Source organism: Rhyacophila brunnea, unplaced genomic scaffold (assembly GCF_057557595.1).
Source record: "Rhyacophila brunnea isolate RB1 unplaced genomic scaffold, BYU_Rbru_1.0 scaffold_9, whole genome shotgun sequence".
In the NCBI taxonomy this organism is placed as follows: Eukaryota; Metazoa; Arthropoda; class Insecta; order Trichoptera; family Rhyacophilidae; genus Rhyacophila; species Rhyacophila brunnea.
The window spans coordinates 15,282,662-15,288,661 of NW_028233361.1; positions in this window are offsets into that span (position 1 = coordinate 15,282,662).

Sequence of the window (6,000 nt, forward strand, 5' to 3'; positions counted from 1 at the left end):
CCCACAAAATACGCAGCGGTCAAAGATCGGGGGTTAGCCAAGCGTATCCAATCGCATTGCCCCCACCTAAATACTTACACGCGGTGTCTATTTCGTATACTGGTTATTTTAACTGCTATAACTACCAATGTTTTGAATGTTTGTGTAGCAATCATACCACTTAGCATTAAATGACTGACACACTTAAATATGTATGTTTTGTTGTCGAAACAAAACAATACAGCGATAATATTCGTCAGAAATTTCTCAATCATAACTAGATCAGTAGGGTGTGTTATGATTGGTTATTGCGGGAATGTCTCTTATAATATACATAGGTACTGCATTTGTAGCAATTGGAAGGACAATGCAAGAATACTCACTTAACTCATCGAGTCCGTCACGAGTCCTTCAATCGACGTAGTCAACCGTCACTCCAATCGAATCAAGTCGCTCAGTTGATTAATATCATCAACACAAACAGATCTCGATCACATCTCCTACCATTGTACCTAACTCTCTGTGCTCTGCATTAAGACAATAAACATCGACATATATCTACACCGCTGCCTCTATCAACTCACCTGCCTCCATCTCATCACAGTCAAAGTGGTGACCCCGACGTGATTACGGCGTGAAACGACGACGAATGATCCCCAAAAGCCAAATTTATATTTTTAAAATCTAGATACCCAATACATTTTGCAGGAAAATGTTGCAGTTGTAAGTAGTGGTAAAATTACTAAGCATGGTCAATGGTATTATACAAAGGAAAATAAATAGTACACAAAACTAGCTTACTTTGAATTAAAACATATTAAAACAATTATTATAACGCTTATTATATTTTCTTAATGTGTAGTGTTACTTTACAATGAACGGTTGAATCTATGTGTCGAGATTTTCCAATGGAATCAAAGGGACGAATGTGCATTTTTGGCTAATTTCAATTAAGTGTGTCAATATGCTATAAATCCACCAAATTGTATTATACGAAAGACCATAAACTTGTAAATATATTGCGATGCACGTCGCGTACTGTCGGGGCGACAAATTTAGTCTGTGGTTTCGTCATTTTGTAGAATATTTTAAATAATCACCATCTCTGTAAATTCTATGATGGAGATTGCGAAATCTAATGAATTATTATTCATTATTTATGCTAATTTCAATTAATTTTAACAGTTTCTACATGTGCGTACGTTGAAATTACTCACAATATTCATCCATAGATAATATTTTGAACAGAACCCAACCTACAGACTATAGATAAAAGACAACATTCTTTTATAAAATACATAGTGCCAACAGCTAAAAACAAAAAAACACGCGAGTTTGACATGAGTCGAAAATGTGTAAGCACGTAGAAAATGATAAAAAAACGTTAATTGAGTCATGCAGGTGTCGATGCAGTGCGGTACAACGTAGGGTGATCTCGTTGTTGTTCTGGTGATTTCGGCAGATTTTGGTGACAATGTTCGTTTAAAGCAGGGGTAGTCAACCTTTTTATAACTACCGCCCACTTTTGTATCGCTGTTAGTAATCAAATTTTCTAACCACCAACCGGTTCCATAGTAATGGTGATTTATAAAGTAGAGAAGTAACTGTCGGACTTTCGCTAGGACTTAAGGCAGAATAAATCTTTATAAAACAACTTACTGTAGTTAAATTTATCTTTTTATTTATATTTTGCATACATAGAAGATTTTATGAAAACATAATGAAAATGTTTTTAAAACCCCTACCGCCCACCATTAAAGCTGGAATGCCCACTAGTGGGCGGTAGGGACCAGGTTGACTACCTCTGGTTTAATGGTTCAAAATTTTCTACGGGATGGGAGCATAATCAGTCTGATAACATTTTAAACACCAAGAAAAACGGCATTACAGACATTTTTCCCACGACATAATGACCGTACTTTTCATGAAACTGCGTAAATACAGAATACAAATTGGCAAAAAATTAGCGTGTGAAAAAATACTTACTTGTCGATGTGCCAAAAACAATGCACAATAAATAGATGATAAAGGCCCCAAATAAGTAAAATTATTATATAAATAAAAAGTGTAAGACTCCTAAAAATCCTATGATTGATAGTGTAAATTATAATGAATTCTCAAAAATATTTAAACTAGATTAGTTCAGAAGTGTCTTTTTGTATAATTGGTGATGTTGACATGCTTGGGACAATATGTGGCCAAATGAAAGTAGTATCGAGACACAGTGATTTAGTAGTAATGGTAAAACAGTCAAACACACAGGCTTTGGGAAAATTACATATGCATTACGTAAATATATTGTGACCTTACTGGGTATCGAACCCACAATCTATATGTGAATGGTCAGTCAGAGCCTTGTGTAGTGAACTACGAGGGAAAAGAGGTACTTATTTAATTTACGTTTGACATTCCATCGGACACATTTATTCTTAACCGACTAATTTTAACAAACATACAAAATACATTTGCTTAGTAGTTGTACAATAATCGTTAATTATGCAGTTGATTTTTAACATATAGGGATGAAGTCGATGGTACGATGACCCCATATCCACCCTTCAGGTATATGCAGACACGATTTGTGCACGGTCGCCTTTCATGACGCTATAAACGTGTCTGAATGAAGAGATTGTTTTGCCACACTTCTTTATACCAAGACGAAGCCGCACGGGACTGATGTAACAACCATGCACCGCAGTGCTTAATTAAAGAAAGAGTTTATAAAATAAAAAAAAGGAATCTTGACTTGCGCTTTCCTAGTCCCGAATAATAAATAGTGTCCTCAATTAGACTTTGAATAATATGTGTACTTAACATTTCAATAGGATTGATCAGGTAGAAAAAGACAAGGTTTTATATCGACCACTGTTCGAATGCCTTCTTTCGCATTCTTCAACGACATAAAAGGTGCGAATCGGCAAATTTTAAAAAAAATCCTGGTATATTTAAATCAATATAATATCAAGACGATGACAGTCAGTCGGCATTCAGGATTCCGGCCATTCGGGATTTCGGCCATTCGGGATTTCGGTATTCGGGATTTCGGCCTTCGGGATTTCGGGTTTTGGGATTTAGGCTTTCGGGATTTCGGCCATTCGGGATATCAGCATTCGGGATTTCGGCCTTCGGGATTTCGACCCAAACCCAGAAAATATTTACTCCTTTAGCCAGTTTCGAATCTTGACAACTGCACCCTGCTTTGTCATCTTCATTTTATATGGGCAGTAGGTATTTCGAGATTTGCTAATAAATCACGGAGTTTTATGATACAAACTTAGAGTGCGTCGTAAAGCGCACTTTTCCAGCGGATCGGGGTGTCTTTTTAATCGCCAAAAACAAAAAGGTTTTGTCATAACAACTTCCTTAAAAAAGGCGGGCCTTTCAAAATTATGTGAATGTACCTATTCACAACAGAATAATATATTATTCAGTTACTTATAAGTATGTATTGTGTTTATATAATACTACTTTTGGGGGCTATCTCCATATCGTCTCTTTACTGCGCGCAAAAAAGACCACGCATACTTTTTTTTTTTTTTCTAGATGCCTTTATGGATACCTCGCATTTACTATCGAGGTTTTTTAAGGACTTTGGCACGCAAACTACTCTACTTGATGCTAGTCAAATGAAAATTGTGCCGGCTGAGAGAATATGCCTTATTAAAAACTGTTCTTCTACCCGCATCGGGTATTGCTAATTTGAATTCGGCCAGGGCCTATGATACCGCCTTGCAAAAACCCTGGAAAATTCTTAGTAGCGCAAGGCGGAGGTGATTCTGATGAATATTTTGTCGTATTCATTGGGAACTGAGGACTGCGATTTGTAGTCGAGTTTTTTTCCCGTGGTAAAAGAAATTTCGCATAGGACTGATGTTCTAAGTATATACTTATCCTATCTTATATGATTGCAGTCACTGGATCTGAAAGGCATGAATCATCTTTACATGTCACCATTTATTATTTTTATTCTTTTAATTACATCAATACAGAAATTAAAAAGTGCATCTCTTCCGGCCTCGTTTGCCATGGTCCCCGGAAGGTCTCGAATGTCCGCATCTGCCATCTGTAATAAAAAGTTCAGGTTGTGCCGCTCCTTGCTGATTTGACAATCTAGGAGTAAATGTAAGACGTCCTGGTCGCTTCCGTCGTCGCATGGACACTTTCCATCAGATGTTATTTTAAACCGGTGTAGGTATGCTCGCATGACTCCGTGACCTGTAAGAATCTGAGTCATCTCAAAACACAGTCCCTTATGCACCCTGACGTCTCGTGCTGCTAAAATTGAAGGTTAAAACTTTCGGGTCAACTCCCCTGTCGATGAGTTTATGTATCGTGAGTTCCATTCGTTTTTCACCATATCTGAAATTGTAATTTTCGCGTAGCTCAGAGGAAATTTGTCATAAGCTATCGCGGTCTTTGGTTCAGAGGCACCATGCCGAGCCAATTTGTCAGCTCTTTCATTTCCTTCTATCCCGGTGTGTCCCCTTATTCACTTGAAGTGCACCTCGGGGTGGCGCCGTCTCAGTAGAGCGGACTCGCTGTGAATAGAAAAGACGATCGGATTAGTAGACAAGGGATCTTCAATTGCTTGGATTGAGCTTTTGGAGTCCGAATAAATACAAATACTATGGTTTTCGGTGAGCTTTCGCTGGATTGGATCTGAGCCTGCCCACTCCAGAGCACATTGGATGGCATAGAGTTCGGCCTGCATTACCGTACAATAGCTGGCAAGGCGGTTCTTGCGAGCCGCTATCTCACCGCCATTAATGTATGCCACAAACCCTGCACCAGTACCGCCATCAATTTTGCTCCCATCCGTGAAAATCAGCATGGTATTGCATTCGTTGCTTTCCAACGTTGCAGGATAAGAAACCACTTCAGAAAATAGTCTAGCCGGGTGTGGCAGCCTTCTTCAGCCACCGGTCTTTCGTAAAGCCTGTCGTCAGGCAGAAAACCTGCGAGGCCCTCCTCGCCCTTCTTAGCTCTGTAAATGAGAGCGATTTGTTTTAAACGTAAATCTAGAGGTATAAGTCCTGCTAGAGCTTGCGTTGAATTGAGCGAAGCCGTTCGGTAAGCTCTGCATATTCGTATCGCTAGTGCTCGCTGAACCGTATTGAGTTTTTTTGCTATGTTTTTCCGTTTGGCAGCTTCATGCCATATGCTGGCCGCATACGTGATCATAGGCTCAATAGCACAAGTGTAAAGAATTTGAAGAGCTTCAGAAGATACACCCCATGTGGGTTTGGCCATTCTTGCTAGTTTCAGCGAAGTCACCGCTGCTCTTTTGCAGATGCTGTCCGCATGCTTTGACCAATTTAGTTTGTCATCGATTACAACCCCTAAAAGTTTAAAATCCCTAGAAAAAGATAGAGGTTGCCCATTCATCACCAGCAAAGGCGGAGAGACGCGCCTCCTAGTAAAGAATAAGACCTTCGTTTTCTCCGCGGAGAAAGACAGTTTGACCTTCCTTCCCCAGGTCTCGATGCTCTCCAGCACGCTGTTAGTCATGGTTTCTAGAGAACCAAGTTCTTTGGATTCCATAATCAGCAATACATCATCAGCAAAGGCCTGTGCGTGTAGGTACACCTTCAGGAAACGGCATAGAGAGAAGATCGTCGAGAACTATGTTCCACAGTACATGGCCGCAAGACGAACCTTGTATGCATCCCTTTGATGTCTCTTTGGTAGCAGATGCTCCAGCATATTCGACGAAGACTTCTCGGTCGGATAGATAGTTTTTGATGAGCCTGAAAATGTTAGCGGGACAATTTTTAGATTTCAACTGTTGAAGAAGATATGGCCACCATGCGTTGTCAAACGCGCCTTTGATATCAAGAGATACCGCCACTACGAGCTGACCATCGCGATAAGCCCCCCTGATTCTATCAATTGCTGCATGAAGCGCGTCTTCAGTACTCTTTTGAGGGGTGAAACCGTACTGGTATTCGCTGAGCAGATGTTTAGTCTGAAGTTTCCAGGAAACTCGATTAATAAATAATTTTTCGAGTACTTTACCGAACA